The sequence below is a fragment of the Rousettus aegyptiacus genome, unplaced genomic scaffold, assembly GCF_014176215.1.
Source record: "Rousettus aegyptiacus isolate mRouAeg1 unplaced genomic scaffold, mRouAeg1.p scaffold_m13_p_3, whole genome shotgun sequence".
Lineage (NCBI taxonomy): Eukaryota > Metazoa > Chordata > Mammalia > Chiroptera > Pteropodidae > Rousettus > Rousettus aegyptiacus.
Window position 1 is genome coordinate 17011866 of NW_023416306.1, and position 26546 is coordinate 17038411.

The 26546-nt window shown below is 43.5% G+C and overlaps 1 long non-coding RNA gene across 1 annotated transcript; it reads left to right on the top strand.

The window, feature by feature from the left end:
* Positions 1 to 463: 463 nt before the first annotated feature.
* LOC118615014 lies at positions 464 to 12731 on the top strand. Its single transcript, XR_004956252.1, has 2 exons — positions 464 to 580; positions 12567 to 12731. It is a non-coding gene; the product is annotated as an uncharacterized LOC118615014 (long non-coding RNA).
* The last annotated feature ends 13815 nt before the right edge of the window (positions 12732 to 26546 follow it).

Sequence of the window (26546 nt, forward strand, 5' to 3'; positions counted from 1 at the left end):
GGATCAACCAGAACAAGTTGGTCATGCTGGGGATGGTGGTGGTTCTTGAGTGTGGATAACTTGTCAGGAATGGAGCTGAAAAATTTTATGTGGATTATGTCATTTAAACCTCACAACAGCTCGGTGAGCTAGTTATAATTATTCTCATTTTACAAAGTCATAAATTCAAGCTTTAGGTCACATCCCATCAGCTGCTAGCTCCTCCCCCAAAGAAATTACTTATTTGTTGTTTTATTGCACTGTTGTAAATTGAACATCTCTCTCCCCAACCTAGTTCTTCACTCTTCCCTGTGTCCACACCATTGCTATGTGACTTAGGCTTGGTCATGTGACTTCGGGTTGACCATGTGACTTGCTTTGGCCAATGGTATGTGTACAAAAGTGATAGTGTACCAGAGGCAATCCCAGGCCTTCCGCATACATTTCTGCTTACACTCTTGAGTCTCTGCTGTGGCCCAGCCAACCCGCTGGTCCAAGGAGCCTGAGAGACATGTGGAGCAGAGCTGATCACTGTCACAGACCTGCAATGAGAAGAGGCAGCCAGCCTAGATCAGACAAACCCCAGCTGACCAGCAGATGGGTAAGTGATAATAAAATCTGTTTATAAGCTCCTGAGTTTTGAGAGAGTTTGTTACGTGGCAATAGCTGATATATCCACCAATTTGCCCTAATGGTTTAGCTGAGTAGACTTAACTGCTAAAGTCCTTTGATAAGCTAAGGTCGTGTGTTAAGTCTGGCTGAGTGTTCCTGATTGTTGGGTTCCCCAATAGCATGGTTGCTGTTCCTTGTAGGGTAGTTCTGAAAGTTAAGAAGAAGGGAAGAGGAAGGAAAATGCTTACTGCGCACCCAATGCAATGCTCAGTGCTTCCAGATGCTCTCCCGTTTGGGTTAAGTTACATGGAATCTGATGACCCTGAAGCCATCTCAGGTCTCCCTTTCCCTGGGAACAAGGACCTCAGACCTATGAAGGAATTCTAGGAGAGATGGAGTTACCAGTGGGGGTACCCTTTGGTGACCTTCTCCAGGCTTCATTTTCCATATACACCAAGGGGCACAGTGGAAAGGACCAGACAACGGTGAGAAGTAGGAGACCTGGAATCCAGGCCCTTCCCTTGCTACTGGCCTTGGGCAAGTCCTTCCCTCTCTGATCTTCTGCCTCCCCATTTGCTAATGAGTATTTGGGACTGGATGTGAGGTCTTCCAGGGGGCATGGAACAGCTGTGTGTGAGGTGGTTTTGCACAAAGGTTTTGGAGTCAGAACCAGGTTTGTATGCTGCTGTTGACCTTGTGAGATCTGTGACCTTGGGCAAGCTGCTTCACTTCCCTGACCTCACTCAAAGAGAGTCATTGTGAAACGCTGTTGTAATAAAGTATGAATTGGCTTGGCACGGGGAGGTCCTCAATCAGTGGTGTTTATGATCACTAACATGGTATAACTAGTTAGTCTCCTGGAATCAGTCGTCTCAAAATAGCAATCAATTACTCTCAACAGAGCATTTTTCTTCTTCGGCATCATTTCAAGCCTTCGGTCTTTAATTTTACAGTTGCATTTACAAAAGAGGTATTTACAGTGCAGATGGGAGGACAGGACGGGCTGCCTCCTTGAAACGATTTCACAAATTCCCTCTGCTTCCTGTTAAGATATTAGCGCCCGGTAATTGTCGCTCTATATAAATGTGGAGCCTTGGCTGTGAAGGCGCACCCTGTAGTAATTGTGAGTTGTCTTGACGCTAATTACATAGGGGAGCCTGTTTAATTGCCAGTTAAATTGACTGTGTGTGTTTTCTCTAATCTGTGTTTCCGGGCAAGTTGGATGATATTAGCTCCTTGTTGGACTAAGCTTGAACTGGGAAGACCCAAAGAGGAGAAAGTAAAGCTGGTGGAGGGCAGGGTGGGTATGGCAGCCAACGACAACAGGACTGTGTATGGTTCAAAGCGTGATCACCATGAGATTCAGCCTTGGGTCTCCTGGAAGTTGAGGAAAGGAGGATGTCCTGGATGAAACTTGTGGGTGGCACGGGGCAGGAATCATAGCTTCAGCCTGTCCTTAGGACCATGATCAGCTGAGCTGCCCACTTGACAGCACCCAGCTCTGCCACAGCATCCCCGTACTGGCTGCTCCTGCAAGTCCCCCTCCAGACTGCTACTGATGCTGGTCCTTCTGTCTGGAGTGCGGGTCCCATTCCTCCCTCTCCCATCCATTTAACTTCACACCTGTAGTGTTGTTTAGTGCCTGGCTACAGTGCCTCCTTTTCCAGGAAGCCTGTCTTGATTGCCCAGTGGGAAGAAGGGATCTCCTCCAGCCCAAACCCTAATACTTTTCTGTAATTTCTTGAGTCCCTGTTCACTTTCCCCTTGCATTTGAACTGAGAACCAGACAATGAGCTTCCTGAAGATGGTTCATGCCTCCTGCAGAGTCAGTGCTTAGTGAGAGGATGTGGGGGTAGGGGAAAGGAGATAAGAGAGGAGGAAGGGGAGGAGGAGGCAAAATACGGAAGGAAAATTGAGGGATAAGAATAGCAACTAACACTTCTTGAGCGTTATTGAGTGTGTGTGTGTGTGTGTGCGTGTGTGGCATGCATGCACACAAAGCACCATTCGAAGTACTTCCTCCTTGTTATTTCATTTAATCAGCACCACAGTCCCGAGGTGGGTTCCGTTATCATCTCCATTTCACAGATGAAAAAACTGAGGACTCTGAGAAGCTAAGTAACGTGTTAACTCAGTCTTAAGTGGTAGGTCCAAGACTCTATGCTTTCATCCACCGGCTCAGCTGTTTCGAGGGAAAGAAGAGAGGGTGGGAGGGAGAAGTGAGGGAGGGAGAGAGAGAAGGAGAGACCTGAATTCCATGGCACGAGCTCTCCTGATGTTTAAAAACCTCTCCAGCCTTCCACACGCGCTTTCTCCTTAGCTCAAAAGCTAAATTAGAGTGGATTGCACTCTCCTCACTTTAGTAATTTAGATAAAAGTAAAATTTTGTCTGAGAGCAGAAGCAATTAAAGCGCGGGTTTTGTGATTAACTTGATTAACACTGTTTCACTCTAAAAATGATCCCCCCCTCCCTTTGCTGGCATACTGTAATCAGAGACACCATCTTTCAACTGTGCTACAGCTGCTCTTTCTCCCCCTACTCCCCCAAAAAAGGATTTTGACATAAATACTTATTAGGGAGGACTCTAGTCTCTGGCTGGAACGGTTAAGCAAAGAAGAGGAAAATGTCTCTCCCCGCATTAGCATCTGCGGCCAGTTAAAAGGCTGTGCCCACTCCCCTAGTTACTGACAAAGATCCCAATTATGCAGTAATGAAATATACATCCATGATACAGGAGGGCTTATACATTTTTAATTTTTTTTTCAAAGAGAAAACGTTCAGAGAAAACTCTAATTAGAGATTCCATTTCTTTAAGAGGAAAATGATATGTGGTTTCTAAAAAGATTATTTGGGGTTATTGTTGGGCAATTGCGACTCTTTCCAAACCCAGGATTCTGCTTCTGAGAACAAGAGCCTGAAACTGACTGAGCAGTTGTGGAAATGCCGAGGTCTTCTGCCTGTGGAGCTTTGAGATTTAGATCCCAGGTGGGTTTGGGGTTTGAGCTGGCACCCTGCTGTCTCCTCCCCTGGGACACTCCTCTGGGCTCCTGGCACTCCGCTCCTGTTCTGAGTCTGAAACCAGCTTCCTACCATCCTTCTCTTCCTGATCATTAGCTGCTACTTCTGGAATCCACACTGCTAGCCGGATGAGCCACAGAATCCTCGTTTAATCAAACCTGCCAGCCTAGAGGTAGGAATTACTACTACTGCCACTGTGGCAGATAAAGCACTGAGCTCTGGGGGGTCGGGTCTCTTGCCCAAGGTTACACAGCTGCTCAGTGATGGAGCTGGATTTGACACCACACATACTGGCTCCAGAGCCTCTGCTTGCTCTCCCTTGCCTCAAAGATGCCTAGAGAATCACAGTGTTGTTACAGCTAGAGTGATGTGGAGGGTGACCACCCTACTCAGTAGTGGGAAAAACTGAAGCCCAGGAAAGAAAGGGACTTGTCTGAGTCCACGAGCCTCCAGTCTGGAGTTGACTGGGCAACCTGGTTCCTGGTCCCCACCACTCACTCTGTGGTCAAGCCAGCTCTGTCCAGCCTTCCTCTGTACTGAAATTTCTCCCCCTAAAATTCCTATGTTGAAGCTCTGCACCCCAATGTGACTTATATGGAGGTAGGGCCCTTAGATGTCCTTCTAGGAAAAGGAAGAGAGTCCAGAATGGCACATACACAGAGAAGAGGCCGTGTGAGGACACAGCAGCAAGGCCACCTGCAAGCCAGGAGGCCGGGCTTCCCCAGAAGTCGATCTTGGACTTCCTTCCGCCCTCCAGAACTGCTGGAGAATAAGTTGCTGTTGTTCAAGCCCTGAGTCAGTGACATTCTGTATGGCCGCCCGAGCAGAGTCACGGCCTCTAAGACTTGCCTGCCTTAATGCCAGGTGCTCAGCACAGGCCAGAGCGAGCAAAGGAGGGAGCACCTTTTTCTGGGGTCCACAGGCTTTTCCTAGAAATGGGTTTGCTATGGCGGGCTTCTGGGTCATCTCTAGAACCTTTCCAGGATCCTCTATTACTGCCAAGTGTCCCAGACACTACAGTTTCCCTCTTTCAATGTCTCTGCAGTTTACCTAGAGCTTCTCACTGAAATCCGGCTCTTGCAAATTTCATGTCACAGAGAGGCTCAGGTTTTTCCATTCTTCTCCTTTATTGCCTACTTACCTTCCACGCAGGCAATCAAATTTGGAAATCTAGAGCCTTCTCTCTCTGCCTTTGTCGCCCCCCATGCACCGTGGCAGGATCCTCCCAAACAAGACCAAGCAGAAGCAATGTCGTGATGTATCATTGAGAGGAGCTCTGGGGCTACACTGGGTTCAAATCCCAGCTCAGACCCCTCGTCAGCTGGGTGACCCTGAGCAGGTTCCCTTACTCCAATGGGCCTCAGTCTCCCCATCTGTAAAATGAGGATGATAATGATCATATAGACTTCATGGAGCTGAGGTTAAACCAGGTTCTTTGCTGATAACCTGATTTAGGCATAGAGACTAAAGCAGAGTGCAGTGTGCACACTGGCAAGGTCATCTCCACCATGTGCACGTACAGGTTGAGCCGTATGAAATGATCCTTGTGTAGGTTAAAGGACCTGGCCGTATCTCAGCAGTTTCATATGTGCCTAGCTCATATCTACTGAACACTCAATAGATAGTAGATACTGCACCTCACAGGCACCGCCGGGTAAGTGCACGTGGATGGGGATGCCAGGAGAGGGCAGGACCCACAGTTCGCAGAGAGCAGAGCAGGGATTCTAACCCAGGCGTCCTGGTTCTCAGCCTCCTGGACGTGCAGATGGTCATCTGGCAGTCGTAGCCACATCTCTGAGCCCCAAGCCCAGCCCTCTCTGCACTGCACCTCCCTCCTTATGCTAGAGGGAGACAGCCTGTGCGTGGAGAAACGGAGGCTGGCAAAATTCAACTTCTTCCTCTACATCTCACAATCCTGGAGGGGCCCACAGGGGTCCACCTCCACTACCAGGGCCCTCCGGCCTCATTGGCCCCCTCCCACCTAACCCTCAGCTGGCCTCCTGATTTTCCATCCTGTGCCACCAGCACCTTCCTGCCTTTCCTGGGGCGGGCTCAGGCCTGGCACCACTCCAGGACGGCTTAATCAGAATAAATCCTGAGAAAGCACATGTATTATTTATTCCAGCAAAGGTTAAATAATTTGATGAATTTCTTAGGACGCTGCCAGAATGCTGATAGCCTCTTGGAAAAACACACACACACAAACACAAACAAAAAAACCCAACAAATTTCTCTCTCTCTCAACACACACACACGCACACACACACACACACACAGCAGCTACTGTCACTTGCCCCATGCTGCCATTTGCCCCATGGTGGCTCATGCAGGAGGCCAACCGTGCAGCCTGCAGTGACACCGGCACCGGGGCCCAGGAGGAGACATAGATTTTCCTTCTCGCTGACCAGATATGACAGCTCCACCCCCTGGCCTCTCAGGCATGATACATTATCTGGAGCTGACTATGTCTTTGATTTTGCAAATGCCCACAGAAAGCCTATTGATTTATAGGCCCAAATGATGGCCTTTCCTGAAACAGGTTTGTTGATGGAGCTCCTTGCACTTGGGGTTCTGGGGTTGCTGGGATCAAGGAAGGGGCTGTCAGGGGGACAGGAGGTCATGGAGGGAAGTCCCTGCCTGGGGACTGTGGGTGATTGGGCCCTTCTTGCCCATGGCTGCCGTGGCAGATTGGCTCACCCAAGCAAAGTGGAGAGGTCAGAAATAGAGGCAAGTCAGAGCAGGTAACAGGCGTCCTCATTTTCCTCTTCTCCTCTTCGTATTCTTCCTCCTTCTCTCCTCCTCTTCTCCTTCTCACCATCACAGTGGCTGCCATTCATCAAGCACTTACACGTGCCAAGCGCGGGGCTGAGTGTTTCATGTACATCATGTCTTGAAATCCTCCCAACAGCCCCAGTGAGAGCTGAGCACTTGCATTTAAATCTCCATTTCAGAGATAAATAGTCCCAGAGAGGTTCAATGAGTTGCCAAAGGGCACAGAACCATTGGGCAGAGGCAGCCTTCACGCCGCCTCTCTGGGCACCGGGCCTGCATTCCTTCTGCTCTGCCGTGTAGACTGCAGCAGGAGAGAGCTTGGGCTCTGAAGGCGGACGACCCAGCGGCAAAGCTAGTTCTCATGTGCACCTGTGTGACACTGTGAAAGTTTCCCAACACGCTGTGCCTGTAAAGTGATGATCATAGTCCCTGCCTCCTAGGGTTGGGTGAGGATCGAACGGGCTCATATCATGAATGATAGATGCTCAGAGCCGTGCCTGGCACGGACCGAGGGCGGTAGCGATGTTTACCTCTGTTGTCCTCCCTGCACTTCTAACCAGCAGCCACACCAACAAACTTGGATAATGCTCCCCACCTGACAAATGCTACTTTGTCACATTGACTCATTCAAACCTTAATCCTTAAACAATCCATTTTACAGACAAGGAAAGGGAAGTTGACCCAGAGAGGTCTGGTGGAGGTTCTACCTATTTCAGAGCCTCCCTCAGGGAAGCAGCAGAAGTGCGGGCAAAGGGCGCAGCCCTTGGGTGGCTCATCTGGGCAAGTGTCACTACTCTGGCCAATTTGTGGCAGGACCAGGGGCTTAAAGCTTTTGCCCCCTGGGCTTTAAGTTCTCGTCCTCAGTGAAAATATGGGGGAAAATACGACCTATGTCACAGGGCTATTCTTTCCGTGGACCTGGCGCTAGGCTAAACAGATATTTTTGGACTTGATCTTGTGTGCGTGGAGTGTCCCACAGTGCCTGGCATATGCTACTCAGCAAGCGGCGGCTGCTACTATACCCTACACCCCGCCCATCCCAAGTGTCTGTTGCCCTAAGCAGCTGCTCTCTCCCTCTGCCTACTTGCTTTTTTGAGCCCTGCCTTCTACTTAACCTCCTCATCCCTTCCCTTCCCCACTACCCCCACATAAAAGTTGTTCTAATTTTCTGCTCTAGTGTTGGCCCTTTACTTTTATTTATTCAGCCTTTTATACATGACCCTGGAGACTATTCTTGGGTTTGGAGCCTGCTGTCCTCAGGGACACTGCCTTGTGTTCCCTTATGCTCTGTTCCCTGGCAAAGAAGGGATGTGTCTTCCTTTGGTTTGCTGGAATTGGGTTGGGATGGAGGTCAACAGAGACATTCCAAAAACCTGGCCAGCTGCTGAGGACAGAGTACAGAGGCTCTGTGAGCCTCCCCCAGACTCAGAACTCCTTGAAAGCAGGCAAGGAGTCCTATTCACCTCTGTGTCTCCAGCATCCCTCGCTGGGCCTGGCACGCTGTCTGTGTGCACAAAATGTTTGTGGAGCCTCAAGCTAAGCTTGGTTCCAGGGTCTCAGCAGGATTCCCACAGCTGTTAATTTTCCCAAACATCCTGCTCCAAACATAGGGGCCTGAGATTTATAGAATTGAAAGCATACATCAGAGTTATTTCAGGGTGTGGTTGTTGCGTGTATTTGTTAGTCATGAATACTTCTAAGAGCTGCCACATGGGACAGGATTGAATGTTAATTTGCTGATCATATGACCAGGGCTACAGCTCACTGAGAAGCATCCAGATTCTTTGCCACCTGTGGAGGCCTGTTCTCCGTGATTTCAATCATCCATGAAAGTTAAGAGGAAATGATGGAAAAGCTACCAAGGTGGATATGGAATAGTCATCAGAACGGCATTGATCCATGGGCATTATTCCTAACTGTGGATGAATAACATGTATATCCAGCCTTCCAGCCATCCATCCATCCCTTCATCCATATATGGGTGATGGGTCAGCCACCAACCCTGCTTGCCACAATGCGTTAATGTCTCACTGCTTCAGAAAGATTACAAAACCCTTGTGTTAGTCAGCTTAGGCTCCCATAACACACTATGGACCCAGTGGCTTAAACGATGGAAACTTACTTCTCATAGTTTTAGAGGCTGGAAGTCTGAGATCAGGATGCCAGCATGGTTGAATTCTGGTTCTCTCTTCCTGGCTTGCAAATGTCACCTCCTCACTGTTTGCTCACATGCCCTTTCCTAGACACATGCATGTGGAGAAGGAGATCTTTCTCTTCCTCTCCTTAGGAGTCCACCAATCCTATCAGGGTAGGACCTCACCCTTATGACCGCATTTAACCTTGTCTCCTAAAAGCCCGATCTCCAGATACAGTCACATTGAGTGTTAGTGCTTTAATACATGAATTTTTGGGGAACGCAGTTTGATCCATAGCAGTCCTCAAAGACAGGAGCATCTTTTTGGGTCTTCTCTTCTCGTGCTCTTAGTTTTGTAGGATACAAATGAAAAATATCTGTTAGTCCACTATTTGGCCTTGACCAATCCTCTCCCGAATACATGTAACTGGGAGTAAAAATGGAGGAGGACATATTTGGAATCAGGAAGATATGGATTTGATCCCAGGGTCTGACTCAGTTGGAACAGCATTTCATTTTCAAGAGCCTTAGTTTCTCTAGCCGTAAAATGCAGATAATCACAATACATACTTCTTAAGATGAGATCCTCCATGTCAAGTGCATGGCATAGTTTCTGCAACAGAATAGGTACTTAACAAACAGGAAAGTCAAGTATTATTAGGAAGACCCAGGCCCAGGAAAGAGCATTTCGAAAAGAGGAGAGGCCGTTAAGTATAGCCATGAAGGGAGGGGGCTCTAGAGCCAGACTCCCAAAGTTTAAATTCTAGTCTTATTTCTTTCTAGTTGAATGAGTCGGGGCCTGTGCCTCAGTTTTCTCACCCAGGAAAATGGAGCCAATGACAGCAGTTATCTCATTGCAATGGAGCCAATAACAACAGAACTTGCTATGAATTAATATTTAACAAGTTCTTAGAATGAAGTAAAAATAAAAAATATTGGTTATGATTATTTGAGAACCGATAAAGTATAATCTTCGGGCGTGGGGGCAATATTGCAACACCTTAGAGGCACTTTGTTAATTTACAATCATTTTTATCAAGTTATATCACTTGCCGGTCATTCCCTGAGGTCTAGGGCTATATGTCTCCATGTCATCCCTCCCTCCACACCTTACCCTGGGAGACTGCTCAGGGCTGGAGCACAGGCCCCAGGGCAGGTCCCCCGTGTGCCCTGGATCCCACTAGTCAGCAGGGCCAGGCCCCAGTGGGAAGATATGATTGGAGAGACGGCATGCTGTTCCCCCTTTTTAATTACTGCTTCCTTAATTGAGTCGCAAGTGGTGTTTGTGTTGTCATCAAACCCATGAGGACCTTGTTGTTTACATGAATGACTCTCAGTGGAGTGACAGCTCCAAATGTGCGACGTTCTGTTTGTACCAATTTTAACAAAGTGGCGGTCGTTGGCTACAGATTTCCTTCTTAACACATGGCCTGGGAGCTACTCAAAGAAGCTGGTCTTTTCTTTGCAAAGAATAATATGAAACATAGAACGGAACCCTAGTGTCACAGGACCTTGGAGCTATGGGATGTTGGAGCCATGGAACTTTAGGGTCTTTGAGTCGCAAAGGGTTTCCCATCTGTTGCTCTGATACTCCTAGAGATGGTGAACTTTGTACTTTGTGGGGCAGCCCATTCCCAGCTCAGACCACTGGCTGTTGGAAAGACCTTCCTTACTCATTAAGCTCCAATCTGCATTTCACTGATGCTGAGTCCTCTGGAATTGCCACCTTGGAGAGGCAGCTGGAACGGGAGACAGCTGGAGGGACCAGGATATGTAGAGACTCACACTGTCTTTTTTTCTGTCAAGTTAAGTCAGTAGCTATTCACTGAGACTTACTATGGGCCTGGGCTTGTGCTGGCAGCTACAGAAAGGACAAAAGGAGGTTCTAATAGTGCTTTGTCCTTGATAAATTTTCACCAAAGCTAGCAAGAGCTACACACACAGAACAACGGGGATGGTACTTGAGAGAATTAAGAGGAAGTCTGGAGGCATATATTTTACCTGCAACCAGGGAAGGAAGACAAAGGAGGCTTCCTGGAGGAGGAGGAGTCATGTGAACTAAGCCCTGAGGGATTAGCACAGTGAGGAAGGATAGGGGGAGGAGGAGGAGTAAAAAGACTGGGCAGTATCTCCTGCCCTGGGTGGGTCAAATGCAGCCACTGCTCAGTCACTCTCTCCTCATACACCTGCTAAGACCTTGGCCAGGTAGCAGCCCAGGAAGAGGCTGTATCTGCGGAGCTTCCTACTTATTTATTTATTTATTTTTTTGGTTTATGAAAAGATAATTCAGAAGACATTATTTCAATCAGACCCCTACGCAGTTTAGGAATGCTAATGCTTCCTCTATTAAAAAGGTGTGGAATAATTAGGATGCTGATGAAGACTGGGGGCAAACTCTGGAGAGATCCATTACCCAGTGCTCAATGCTTTTCCCGTCCCCTCTGTATCCCCGAGTGACAAATTAACACATAACAGAACAACGGCTAACACTTAGGGCGCATTTAGTTCATATTGGAAGCTAGGTTTTTAGAAAATGCCTTTCATGGCTCATCCTAGAAATAATCTGGAGTTACAGAAAAGAGCCAGAAGAAGGTGAGAGGAGTGTGGACCAGGGGCAAGGGAAGCACAGGGCAACGAGACCGTGCAACCAGCACTAGATTTGGGGAAGAGTCCTGGGTTCTAATTCTGTGGACTTGCAGTGTGACTTGGGGATGCCACAACCTCTTAATTGGGGACAATGAAAGGGTGAGCCTCACTGGAGGGAAGAAACAGGAGAAGACTTCGAAAAACATAAACATAATAGTAATTAACATTCATTGGACATTTCTTATGAGCCAGGCACTATTCAAAGGGTTTACTTATATAAATTCATTTAACCCTCATAACAATGCCCAGGAGGTAGTTAATATTATTGTCCCCTTTAAAGATGAAGAAATCAAGGCACAAATAGTATAAGTGACCTACCTGACAGATAGCAGAACAGAAACTTGAATTCAGACATAACCGTGGATGGCATTTGATGGGGTTATAGCCAGAACTGTGAAGGCACAAGGATAATTCAGGGAGTACCTAGGGCAGGGAGTGTGGCCTCAGCCTTCGAAGGACTTTAAATAATGGGTGTTACTGGTTGAATGAGTCCACCAAAAAGATGTGACTTTATTTGGAAATAGGGTCTTTGAAGATGATTGAATTAAGGTGAAATCATGAAGGTGGGCCCTAATTCAGTATGACTGGTGTCCTTAAAAAAAGGGGAAATTCAGACAGAGAGGCAAGACAACCTGTAGAGAGACGGCAATGTGAAGACACGGGAAGGGTGTCATCTACAAGCCAAGGATTGTCCAAGGCTGCCGGAAGCTAGGAAAGAGGAACAGAGCAGATTTTCCCTCACAGCCCTCAGAAGGAACAAACTCTGCCGGCACCTTGATCTTGAACTTCTAGTCTCTGGAACTGTGAGACAATAAATGTCTGTTGTTTAATCACCTGGTTTGTGGAAAATTGTAACACAACAGGGAAAGGAGATGCGTCTCAAGGGTCTTAGGCAAGAGAGAGCCATTGCAGATGTCTCAGCAAGGGAATCACACGTGATTGGTATTTTTAAAAGATGGCTCCAGTGGTGGCGTATACCCAGGGTCCTGAAAGGTGCAAATGCTGGAAGCAGGAGAAAAGCTGCCATTTTCATGTGTGAGATGATGTGGGAACTGGCTGGGGGCCGTGTGGGGACCTTGGGGGAAGGCGTGGGAGCAGGAACCATGGGATTGTCAACAGGAAAGGGACAGTGGCCTCATTCAGGGCTACAATAATAATGACGTTAAATAACTGTATTCACTAAATCAACTGCGCACTTTCATGGCTTCATCCCCGGAGGAGACTGAAATGCTCTGAGTTAATATCTAAAAGAAAAAAAAAAAATGGAATTCAGGGATCAAACAACTTTTTTGATGAAGGAAGCGTTATTTCTACCAAGCTAAGACATTAACGCCTGTGAATGGTGCTTTTCAGGTATTAGAGTGGGCTCTATCTAATGTTTGACTATTCCTCTGCTTTTCCCAGGGATCGCAGTCTCTACAAGAGGAAGAACACCAGGGATACCCCAAGCCAGCCTCCTTTCCAGGAGGACCCATGGGTTTTCCTAAGAATACAGCACTTGTGTAAATATGGCTTAAATTTCTTTTTGTATTTAGCAGCCCAAGCATTAAAATTCATTGTTCTTGGCCTCACATGCATTTCTGTAGATTAAATTGGCTAAAAGCCTGACAAACAATTCAGCTATGTTTTGACAGTTCTGTTCACATGGATGGCCCTTACATCAGGAGATGTATCTGCATTATGGCAAAAGTCACCTGCCAAGTGCATTTCTGAAAAGCAAATTCCATTTCCTCATTGTTTCTTCTCATTAAATGGTAGATAACTTCTCCAATCTACTTGTAATAGTTAACTTTTTTCTGGGTAACAAACCAACCCTGAAAACCTAGCGGCTTAAAACAACAACCATTTCATTCTATAGCTCATGGAGTGTATGGGTCAACTCAGCAGTGTTACAGTTAGCTGGTGGGATGGCTGGGGGCTGGTGGGTCCGGAATGGCCTCATTCCAGGGGAATGAGGGAGCAGAAGAACTAGCCACATGTCTCTGTCCATCCAGCAGGCTAGACCAGGTTCACTCACATGGCCATAGTTTCAGGGTCTCCCAAGTATACTTTGCAAGCCTCAGCTTGTGCTGTATTTGCTAATGCCCCATTAGCCAAAGCAAAACACATAACCACACCCAGATACCCAAATGGAGACAGATTGTGTGTGCGTGTGTGTGTGTGTGTGTGTGTGTGTGTGTGTGTGTGTGTAAAGAGAGAGAGAGAGAGAGAGAGAAACCGCCTCTATATCAGGGATCCCCAACCCTCAGGTTGCAGATCAGATGGTGCCAGTATGTGGCCTGCTAGGAACCAGGCCACACAGCAGGAGGTGAGCAGCAGGTGAGTGAGCGAAGCTTCCTCTGTATTTGCAGCCACTCCCCAGGCCTCAGCTCCACCTCAGATCGTCAGGCATTAGATTCTCATAGGAGCGCTGGCCTCTGGTGCCAAAAAGATTGGGGACTGCCGCTCTAGATGGGAGGAAAGATAATATCACTTTGCAGATGGGAATGCTTACAGGAATGGGAGAAACTTTTTCAATTTACCATATTCCTTCTCCTCTTCTCAGAACAAATAAAGGAACCTATCATATTTAATGTACCAGCTGTACCAGCTAGGTTTTTTATAATTTATACCTCATTTAACCAGAGAAGTTATGTAACTTCCTCAAGGTCACATAACTAGTCATCACTTTAGCCAAGATTCAGTCTCAGGACTGTATGGGCCTAAATCTTATGCCATTTCCCACTATTCTTTTCTTTTTACCAGTTGTACAGTTGAGTTTGTCATTTTCAGGTTCTTAGAGCACATTGTTAAACTCTTCACTATATTCTAGTCGGTTACTTTCTGTTCTGTTTTCCCCATTGTTAATCAACTAATCTCAACTTGCCTACCTCCGGTGATGGGGAGCACATTATCCATCTTGACAGCCTAATTCACAGTTGAAAACTCAGTCTAGTTCAAACTTTTTTAAAGACCAAATGAGATGCTAAAAACCTAGGTGGGAATAAAGGGAGTTGACAGACAAACTTTTGTTTAAGTTATCTTTTCTGCTCTGAAATCTCCATTTTCTCTTTTTGAGCCGCCTGGTTTTGTAATTGTGGTTATCTTTTTTCTGCGTCATTTGGAAATTGCAATTTGCATTGAAAGAACCAACACTGGAAACTTTTGATTAACTAGGTAAGATTTTTTTTTTTTTTAAAGAAAATGAAGATAAGAGAATAAATGCTTAAAAGCCTTATGAAACAGGAGCAATGATAATCACCTCCCTGGACTCCTAGGGATATTCACCTGTCCTGTCAATTCTGAGAAGGCAGGAGCTGTGTGCAGGGGATGATATTCATGGAATCATTCATTCATCCCTTCATTCATTATTCATCGAACATAGAAAGAGTTTACTATATACTCAAGATGCTCTGTTGGATAAACTAGGAGTATAACTAATTATACACAGCTCTTATTCAAGGCTTTCAGGGTCTAGAAGGGGAACAGGCAGATAAATCTGACCTCAGGTGAGATGTGTCAGTGGTCTGTAAAAGGTACAAAGTGCAGCAACTCAGAGGACAGAGTGATCCCTTCCGGGGGAGGGGGATGAATTCTGTGTTTTTCTCCTTTATCTCAAGGCAGAAAACTGCTCATTAACACACCACTTCAGAAGTCATTAAACCTGGCTTTTTAAAGCTACCCTTTCCTGAAACCCCCTCCAAGAGAAAAAGACACAATGTGTAATCTTGAAAGTCAAGGCAGTTCCTATGTAAATTCAAAAATCAAAAGGACCCAGAGATGAGCAACCCTGTGGTCAGCCTCCCGGGATGGAAAGAGCTGTCCTGGGTGGTGGAGATGTCAGGAAAATCGGTCACAGAGCTGGGGCACTCCACCGGCTTCTTCAACTTCCTCCCTGCAGATGGTTTCAGATGTTCTCTCAATAAAAATTACCACTGGGCAAACACAAATAAACTTAACGGATTTAACTGACAGAGTTAAACAAGCAGAAGATAGGATTTCTCTTAATGAGAATAAACTACTTGCATATGAAAAAGATTTAGAACTGAGGATCCAATAACTCACCAGAAACTTGGAACAGATTCACAGAACTGGAAGGAAAAAAAAAAAAAACCACCAAAACTCCGTCTGGAAGTTGGGCATTGCTGAAGGGCAGGGCCAAAGCAGTAGGGGGCAGTGGGAAAGGCAGGGACAACGATGCAGAATGGTCCTGCGAGGGCCTCTGGCCTCTGCAACTCACTGTGGCAGAAGGTTAGATATCTGTGAAGAGGTTTACGCAGGGGGTGATTGAATTAAGTCCGTGCCTTTGAACCATCACTCTGACTGATTTCCTGCATGAGTGGCAGCAAGGAAGCCAGTTAGAAGGGAACTGTCAGGCTAGAAGTTCTAGGTTTCAGAACAACGTCAGAACCTGGCTGGGTGCACTTGGCCCTTACCTTACCACGTGGCATTTTGGATAATAATGTCTCCGCATCAAGGTTTGTTTGAGGATTCTGTGAGGTAATACTCAATTATTATGTATTCACTTACCAAATATTTCCTGAGGACCTACTATGGGCCATGTCCTGTTCATAGCACCGGGGATGCAGCAGTGAGCAAGGCTGATATGGCCTGCTCTTACACGGTTATGTCCTAGTGAGCTTTGGATTCTAATGTAATCGTCTGAAGTTTTTGGTTGTAAAAAAAAATGTTTTTGTAATTGTCTGACTTTCTTTTTGTTTGCAATTAATAGAAACCCAACTTGCTTAAGGAGTTGATTAAGGAAATTGATTGGTTCCTATGGTTCAGTGCATAATGAGGGAGCCCACTAAAGCTGACGAATTTCTGTAGAGACCAGAGCTGAGGACTAAATTCTGAGCCGCCACAACTCTCCCTCTGCATCTGTCTCTTGTCTCTGCCCTTCTGCATGTTGGCTCCCTTCCCTCCTATTGCAGGGAGGACTTTCCAATATGGTGGGGACATGGCCACCAACAATCCTAGCGTAACAACCCCAAGAAACAACGTGTTTCCTTCTCTCAGGATCTGCGTAGGAATCCTAGAGAAATCCCCTCCCACCTCTTGAACAAATTAATCATTGTTGCCAGGAAGATGGAGCATTATTGGCCAGGCTTGGATCATGTGGCAGTGGCTGAGGTTTACCATGTGCTATAATCAATGGCTTACCAGAAACACGTGGACAGAAGAAGGAACGTTCCTCAATTGGAGGCAAGCAAGGAAACAAAAATAGCAGATGTGCTACCATGAAAGGCACTTAGCCTAGAGCCTGCCAGGTAGTAAAGAGTGATAAAGGGTCGCTTAAAGTAGTGGTAGTACTCAGTAAGAAAGCCCTGGGAGGAAATCTGGGTTTTCTTTATCTGTTTTACTAATGAGGAAACTGAAGTCCAGAGAAGGAAATGACCTATATTAGAAATAGGGATGCAGTCCTCCTTGGAAAATCCACTTTAGAATCTTAGATCTTCCCCCTTTAACCAGCTGAGTTACCTGCAGCGAGCCGCCACCATCTGATTTTCTTTATCTCATTCCCAGATGCGTCCAGGAATAGCCACCCGATGATACTCACATGGACACCACAGGATGATGACTACAGCACACAAATATAAGGCAGAAACAGTACTGGCAGCTGTGACTGAATCTGGTCCACACATGTTTTGTTTGGCTCATCCAATGTTTTCAAAGAGTTGAGCCAACATTTAATAATTGGAAGACTTTATATTAAAAATGCAGATTTCTGGCTTCTCTTGAAAAAAAAAAAGAAAAAAATCAAGAGATCCGACAGCACCAGATCTGAATTCCCACATGGCAGCAATCAGCTGAAACTGAGTAGCAACTGCCCCTTCGCACAGGGCATGTGTCATCCCTTGTTCCGGTTCACTGCAGTCCCCATTGTCCCCTATTGTCCCTAACACCGAGGCCAAGGCACAATCACCATGTGCCGCTGCGCTTCACCGTTTTTCCTATAACAAAGAAATATTTCTCTGTGCTCATTTCTCTTTCAAAATGGAAAATCAAATGGAATGGAGGGGGGTCACACAATTTTTCTGACGCCCAGCCCACTTCGATCTCCAACCCCTCTAGGCATCTCAGTTTGTAAGTATTGTTGTCTGGGATTACTATTTTTATTAGGTCATTCTTTCCCAACCAGGAGAATAACAGGCAGGCATGGTAGTAAACTTTCTGGAAATAATAATAGCAAGCAATTTCCCAGCACTTACTGTATGTCAGACACCATTTTTCAAGGAATCCTTGAAACAACCCTATGAAGTGGGTGCTATCATTATTCTCATTTGTGTGTGAGAAAACTGAAGCACAGAGACGTTAAGTCACTTGCCCCAGGTTAGCACTGTAGCCATTTGAACCCAGATAGCCTGGCTCCAGAGTCCAGTGTCACATTCATTCTACTAAGATTGCTGATATGCCTATGTGTGTGGGTAAACACAAATACACTTGTGTGTATACACACAGATAAGTCGTAATGCCATGGGTTGTGAGGGTAGGCATTATGAGAATAGAAAGGACTGAGATATTATGGGTTCGAGAACTGAATTCTGCTCTGGAAAGCAGAATGGCTGGATCTTAGCCATGTGTCCCTTGCTCATGTGGGCAATCTCCCCATCCATGTAGACCTGAGTTTCACATCTTTCAATCAGGTGAAAGGCTAGATGATCTCTAAACTGTCTCTCGGCTCTTCTGTTTTGTGATTCTCTGACTTTCTCTCCTATCTTTCAAACCATTACCTGAAGATGTACCATAGCCAAGTCAGAGCCATGTGTCAGCTTGTAAAAGGCAGGGAAGCTTCATTCAAACTGCTGTCTTTATTTAGGCTGTGCCAGTGACCAGAGTGTGCCATTCACTTTGGGATAGTTTTGCCATTGAAATTCTTAGCAGCTGGAGCCCAGCGACTTCCAACTAGCTTGCTGGATTCTCTCTTATGATTCTCTTGGAAAGCTGGAAGATATATCCCTTCACTATTCAGTTTCTGGTTGTAGGGAATTTTCCAGATTTGGAAAGAGTGATGGCCTAGTAGTCTAGAGACCTGAGACCTACTCCTGGCCCTTGCAGGGTAACCTCACGCTCGTCAATGCTCTCATTCTCAGTGTGACCTGCCCTCTTTGAGCCTGTTTCCTTACCTAACTTGCTTTAGCAATGTCAAAGTACTATACTGAAAACAAGTGGTGTTTGGCTCCATTTACACTGAAACCAGTTTTCCCTTAAACGGGCTGGGACCATAAATCACAGACAACCTCCACAGAGTAAGGAAGAGTAAAACGAAAGGGGATGAAACCAGCGGGCCCCATGCTGGAGCTTGCGGGAGAGACAGCCTTGAGGAAGGCTGGGTTCCTGCCATCACTCTGTGGGAGGGCAGAATGCCCCTTCTCTCTCAAGATGTCCACACTCTAATCCCTGCTACCTAGTACCTGTTAGGTTGCAACAACAAAAGAGTTTTTTAAAATAGGGAGATTATCCTGGATTATTCAGGTGGTCTAATCTAATCACATGAGCTTTTGAAAACTGAGAACTTTCTCTGGCTGGGCTTGGAGAAAAGCAACAGAAGAAGAAAGAGAAGAAGAAAGAGATATTGGCAGCATGAGAGAAACTTGATCTACCAGGGGGCCATAGGAAAGCAGCAATAAATAGATAGATAGATAGATAGATAGATAGATAGATAGATAGATAGATAGATAGATAGATAGATAGATAAAGGTAGCCTTTGACATCGAAGACCTGGCCCTGGCTGACAGCCAGCAAGAAAATGGGTCCTCGGTTCTTCAGTGGCAAAAAAACGAATTCAACCTCAATGGGCTCAGAGCCAGAATCTGCCCTGGAGCTTCCAGTCAAGAGCCAAGCCCAGCGCCTACAACGTGAGACCTTCAGCAGAGGACCTAGCTGGGTGTCATGCCCAGATTTCTGGCCCACAGCACTACGGGTTGTGGTCTTTTGTTATGACAGCCTTAGAAATGAATACAGACCTCTTGTTGCAGATTCGGATCAATGAGAGAAAATGGCAGTATGTGGTCTCAAGGGGTCACACGCCAGAGAGAAGCGGGCTCAGAAAAGAACAGCAATGGATGCTGGCTTAATGGAGGGTGCTACTCAGAAATGGGACCTTGCAGCATCAGTTGGGTCTGAAGGTGAAAGAAGAAGGGAAGCCCCCTCCGTGGACAGAGGGATGTCTAGTACCCAGAGAGTGCCCGTGTTAGAGCCAAGGAGAGCATCTGGGGACTTGAAGTGACCCTGCTGAGCAGGCAGAGCAGGATATGTGACAGGGGAGCAATCTTCCTATGCTGGAAAAATCCCCAAGTTCACGAGCGTTCTAGGGAATCAATACCCCTCTTCAAAGAACATGATAAACGATTGTACTAGTAGTTTACATTTTCATCCCATTACATATTTCCTCCATGTCTGAAAGGCTATAGAATCAAAACTGGCAATGTAAATGATGAGAAAAAGGAAACGTTTGTACGATGAAATTTTTCCTTCATAATCACAAAATTGTAATAAATCAAACCCCCGTGACAATTTTTCCTTTGTTGCATTTTATCCCACGAGTCTAAGCTGAAAGGGCTTTGAAGGAGCAGAAGAGTTATAGACCTCTATGCTGATTCAGTTCAATCCAACACACATTTATTACATACCTACTGTGTGCTATGCAATATACAAGGAAAGAGGAAGTAGAATAAGGGTATTTGGAAAATCATGACGGAGCCGTGGTTTTCTGCCTGAACAGAAGAGTTCCATCACTGACGTAATCTCATCATGACCAGTATCTTCAAGTGATTAGCGAGGATCGAAAGACACGCTGTACTTCCTGGCATTCATACTTTCAGTACGTGCTGTTTCTATCCTCAGGCATGCATTTCCACTACTCATATCTTCAGCTCTAGTTGAAATCTGATCCGTTAGAATTTGGCAACAGGAACCTGTGCTCCTGTGAGAACTTAATGCCTGATGATCCGAGGTAGAGCTGAGGCGGTGACACTAGTACTGGGGAGCCACTGTGAGTACAGATGAAGCTCTACTTGCTCGCCCACCACTCACCTCCTGCTGTGTGGCCTGGTTCCTAAGACCCACACACCAGCACCAGTCCACAGCCTGGGGGTGGGGGACCCGTGGTCTGGAGCCTTCAAAAGTCCTAATATAGTACATATCCTTGGACTCTGCAATTTGCCTTCCAGAAATTGATTCTTCAGAAATAACTATGGATGTGCATAATGATGCATGCCCAAAGTTACTCGTCACAAGTTGGAAACCACCTGGATACCCACCAATAGAAAATTGGTTATACAAATTATCATGTATCCATAGCATAAAATATCTATGTGGCCATTCAACATAATGTAGAGCTACATTTATGGTTATGGGAACGGAGTCATCTTGTAATGCTGGAAGGAATGTAGTCTCCAAAATAATATAGTAATATCACAGTTTTCTAGGACCCGATTGTAACTTACCCACAGCTGAGAATATCTGTGACATAGTAAACTAGAAGTCTTTCCTCCATAAAGAAACATCTAAATACATTTTGATTCAAGAGACTCAGAATTTCAGACATCCGATATTGAGGCTCAGTTTTAAAGAATCCTCTCTCCAAAATTTATAGGAAGCCGAGTTTGCAAGGCAAAGTCATGGGCCTGGAGCACGGCCACAGGCAGAGCTGAGACTAAGCAGGGGGTGGGGGAGTAGTCGCCTTCCCTATGGCTTCAGAGTTTATCAATGAAAGGAAGAGAAAGGCAGGGAGCGATGGGATCTCTGGTAGAGTAAAAGCCACAAACGAATGGGTCCCCAGACTAAGTGCATCTTTAGGGAAGACAATAGACTCAATTAAGAACCAGAGTCATAAAAGCAGGCAAATTTCCCAAACAAAACATAATTGAGCAGAGAGCTGAGGCCTGATCCCATAAATAACCCACCATAATTAGAAGATATCAACAGTTCCTATTAAAGAAACATCAGGCAGTCAAGTACTGGAAGTCTGGGAAAATTGAGTTCTTAATTAAATCCTCATCAGAATTACTAGTACCCATATCTTCCACATCCCATTTCCCCAAGTCTCAAGCGTAGGTGTGTCAGGAAATGGCCTGGTTCCGTGTAATCACATGAAATGAATTCTTCCCCTGCTCAGTCTTAACAAAGTCTGATACAGACTGGGTCCCCATATAGAGAACTTGACTGAATCTCAGTATTCCCAGAGAGAAACCATGCATGCAGGCTTCTTTTTCAAAACGATGTTTATCTTCTCTTAATTACCCTCCTCTACCCAACACCCCGCCATGGTTCCCTGGTGTCCGCAGAACACAGTAGGAACTCCTAGGACTTCGCGTCTTTCTTCCTCATCCCCTCAACAAGGCTCATTCGTTGGCCTCCTTTTGGGCTGATCCAATCTCCTTAGCCTGGCATGTCCTTTCTCTTACTCTCTGACCATAAAAATCTCAGGAGAATCCACTGCTTCACTGAAAATATTTCTATCGAGGTTACCTGCCATGTCCATTCTCAGCCCTCCTTAGCAGCGTTTGGTCTGTGGGCCAGTTGACCCTTCTAGAAAGACTTTCTCTCTAGGTCCATAACTCCATACCCTCTTGGTTTTTCACCCATTTTTCTGGTCACCCCTCCTTAGGATCCCTTACAACAATTCTTCCCCTCATCCAGTCTGTTTAGTTCATAACTCAAGCTTAAAACCTGGATGTCTTATTTGATACTTCCTTCACCCTCATCTCTCATATCTACACCCTGCTAAATTGGGAGTCATCAAGCTTTTTGCTAAAGGACCGTACAGTAAACATCTTAGGCTGTGAGGGCTGTGTGGTCTTTGGCTAAAACTATTCAACACCTGGCTCTCTCCTGCTTTAAAGACCAATGCTGGTCTGCTCGTGCAGAGCGGCTATATTACATGATTTCTCAGTAAGTTCATTTGAAGCATTTATTTATTTTTTTTAAATAGGTAATATTTAAAAAATATTAACCATTAGCTCATTCACCAGAAGACCACTTTACTAATTTCATGTGTATATTTCCAGAAATAAGCTATGCATATACAAGCATATACCAGTGTTAGCGTGTCATAGTCACGGTTCTGAATCTTGCTTTAAATGTATTTTCCTTATTTTATTCTTACTATCTGCATTGCAATCTCATGTGAACATCTTATCTTCTCTTCATTATTAAACTTTAGGGTTTTTTCCTTTTCTTTTCTTATTTAAATTTATAAAAATATATATGCATTATCTAAAATTTACATAAAGGTTTAAAAATAATATCATGTGTACTTATGTACCTACCACCCAACTTAAGAAATTAAACATTGCCAATGCAGTTAAATCCCCCTTGTATATACCCTCTGGAATCACCTCATCCTCCTTCCTAGGTAGCCACTATCCTGACTTGGACATTAATCATTCCCAAGCATATCTTTGCACATTTTTATGTAGACATATTGTGTACATTGTTAGTAATTGTTAGTATTTGTTTTGCATGTTTTAAAGCTTCATAGTATCATTCTATGTGTGTTCTTCTGCCACTTTCTTTCGTCACCTTAAAACTTTGTGAGATGTATGTAATATCAATATCTGTAACTCCTGGTTCACTAACATTCACGGTGATCGAATATTACATTGTTTGACCATTCTACTATTTCTTTATCATTTTCCTATTGATAGATATTTTGGCCGTATCTAAATTTTACTATGACAACGTTGCTCTGAAGATCATTCTTATACACATTTTCTAACATACAGAAAGAGTTTTTCTCTGACATGCAGGAATGGGATTGCTGGTATGGAGTATGCACATTTAGGAATGCAGTTTGCACATTTCCAACTTTCTAAATATTCTCATTGTTTTCCAAAGTGCCTGCCCCAGTTCACGCTCCTGTAGCAGTGTCTGGGTTCCTATGGTTTTACCTTCTTGCTGGTCTTTACTGTATCAGGCTGACTTGGCAGGCAAGATGACACACCCAGGCGGGATAATTAAAGAGAGTTTAACGAACGGATTATTCACATAGTTGGGAAACAGCTAGAGCTGGTGAAGCATCACAATGGGAACCCTTAAGACTCCCAGGCCTTAAGGAATAGGAGTGGGAAGTTACTGAGACTGGAGAAAGCTAGAACTGTGGAGAGGGTGTTCTGAAGAGCTGTATGTAGTCTTCAGGAGAGAAGCACGGCCAGTATGAACCCTCGCCAGAGCTGGAAGGGAACGGGAAATACACCCTAAATTCATACTCCTCCCAGTCTTCATTTTCTGGATGGAGAAGCATGGAAAGTGCATCTGAAGGGGAAAAATAGAGAATACTTGGCACTTAGAATTGTTAGACTTTTAAATTATTGTCAGGCTGATGGTGCAAAATTGTACCTTATTGTGGTTTTAATTTGCGTTTTTCTGATCTCTAATAAGATTATCTTTTCATGTGTTTATTTTGCATTTAATATCCTCCTCTGTAAATTGCCTCTTCCTATGCTTTGCATGTTTTTCCTATTGGGTTGCCTTGATAATCGATGTAGAGATATTATTTATTCTGATAACTAAATTCTTTGATGGGTGTATGTACATTGTCTTTTTGCCTTTTTACAGAAGAAAAGTTTTCAATTTTAATGTGATTGAATTAATCAGTTCTTTTGCTAATAGATTATTCTTTGTTTGCCTTGTTTTTAAAATCTTTTCCTTTCTGAGTTCATAAAATATTCTATGTTTTCTTATAACATTTTCAATTTTTGCTTTTTTAGATTAGATTTTTAATCCCTTGGAATCAATTTTTGTATGTGGTGGGAAACAGAGATCAATTTTTTTCTTATGTATTATCAATTATACTAGCATGTTTTATTAAATTGTTAGCCCTATCATTCCTTGTTGATGTATACTGTTGGCTCTGTTACATACTAAGTTTTCATATAAGCATTAGTTTGTTTCTGGGTTCTCAATTTTGTTCCAGTAATTTATTTCTCTATAGCTGTCAGAAAACATTATTTTAATTACTATAGCCATATAAGAAAACTGGAAATCTACCAGAGCAAATCCCTCTATCTCGTTCCTTTTTAAATTCATCTTAATTATCATGGCCCTTTGCTCTTCCTTATAAAGTTTTAGAATCAGTTTGTCAAGCTCCATGAAGAATTCCATTAAGATTTTATTTGGCAGTTCATCAAATTTATGACTTAATTTATAAGAAGTTTATATTATTATGATATGAAGTCTTCTTGTCCATGGACATGGTATATGTATTTCTCATTTATTTAGATTTTTTCTCTAATTTCTTTCAATAAAACATTTAACATTTCTCCATAAATGCATATGTTTAGTTAGATTTATTCTTTTGCTTCTACTGTCCTTAAAACTGTTACAAACTTTTAAAATTACATTTTTCTAATGGTTGTCAGTGGTGTGTAGGACATGAATAATTTTTAAATTTAAATCTTTGTATCCAGAAAACTAACTAAATCAATTAATTATAATAATTTGTCTAAAAAGCATCTTGGGTTTTCATAATTGACAATGATTTACATTGCAAATAATGACAGTTTTACTTCATCCTTTCCAAACCTTTACCTTTTGTCTTTGTCTTGTCTTGAAGGGTTGGCTAGAGTCTTCAGTATGATGCTAAAGGGAGCTGTGCTAGTGAGTCCCTTGACTTTTCCTAAACTTGAATGAATTACTTCTAACATTTTACCATTAAATATGATGCTTCCTGTATGTTTTTGGTAAATAGCCTTTATCAGGTTAAGAAAATCCTCCTCTATTCCTTCTTTCCTAATTTTTTTATATAAATGAATGTAAAATGTTTTCAAATGAATTTTCTGCATCTGTCAAAATGATTGTATGACTTGTTCTCCTCTAATGTGAACCTTCTTTGTATTCCTTAGCTATAACCGATTAAATAATGATTGTATGTATTTGCCTTTATATTTATATACATTTGGTGTGCAAATATTTTTATCTTTAAATCTATATTTATGAGTAAGAATGGTATGTAATTTATGTTCCTCATGAGGTTAATGTCTAATTTGCATCACAAAATGAGTTGATAAATGTTCCATCATCTAATAGTCTCTGAAAGAGTTTGTGTACATTTGGGATTATTTGTTACTTGATAGTTTGGTAGAACACATTGCTAAAATTGTGTAGATCTGGTGTTTTGAAGATAAACATATTTTAAACTAGTGATTGACTTTTTTCAAAAGCTCTTTCTTCTAGATGATAAATAACATTTTAATTTTAATATTAAATTTTTCATTGCATTTAGGTATTCAGATTTATTTGCATAAATCTTTTCATTGTATTGTGTTACATTTATAAATATTCTTCTTTTTCATTTATAAAGCCTTTATTTATATCTTCTTTCTTTTTACTTCATCAGTCTTGTCAGAGGGATTTTGTATAATACAATTAGTCTCTTCAATCTTCTTCATTATACTGAATCTTCTTCAACTTTTCAACTGTATTCATTTTTGCTCTTTTATTATTTCCTCCCTCCACTTCCCTGCTTTTTGTCATTTTTAGCATTTTTTTTTTCATTTCTATTTAAACATTAAAGCCATAGACCACAACTCTATACACACACACAAGTTTTCAGCAGTTTTACTATGATCTGCTTAGGTGTAGTTTTCTTCATATTCATCCTAATTAGGAATCCTTAAAATTTTTGAATCTGTAAATTTATATCTTTCACCAAATTTATGAAATTTTAGGCCATTACTTCTTCAAAAAATTTTTTCTGCCCAATTCTCTCTTTCTTTTACTTCTGGGACTCTCATTACATATATGTTAGTGCTTCTAATACAGTCTCACAGGTCCCCCAAGGTGCTCTTCAAGTTATTTTTTATAACTTCAGTTTTTAAATAGTTTTAGGTTTATAAAAAAATTATGAACATAATACAGGGAGTTCCTATATACTCCAGACCCAGTTTCTCCTATTATGAACATTTTACATTACTATGGAACATTTGCTACAATTAATGAACCAATATTGATATACTATTTTAAACTAAATTCCATGTTTAGATTTCCTTAGTTTTTCCCTTTTTCTGTTCCAGCATCTCACCAGCATAAAACCATTCCATTCAGTAATGTCATGTCTCCTTACACATCTCTCAGCTGTGAGAATTTCTCAGATTTGTTTTCTTTTCTTTCTTTTCTTTCCTTTTTGTATGACCTAGAGACCTTTGAGAAGTACTAGTTTTTTTGTAGATATCTCTCAACCTGATATTTCTCTCATAATTAGACTGGGTTATGGATTTAGGGAGAAAGACTACAGAGTTAAAGTGCCATTTTTGTCACATCATATCAAGGGTATACACTGTCGCCATGACTTATCACTGTTGATGTTGACCTCGATCACCTGGCTAAAGTAGTGTTTTCCAGGCTTCTCTACTATAAAGCTACTTGTTTCCAATATTGTAGTCATTGGAAGGAATTCACTGT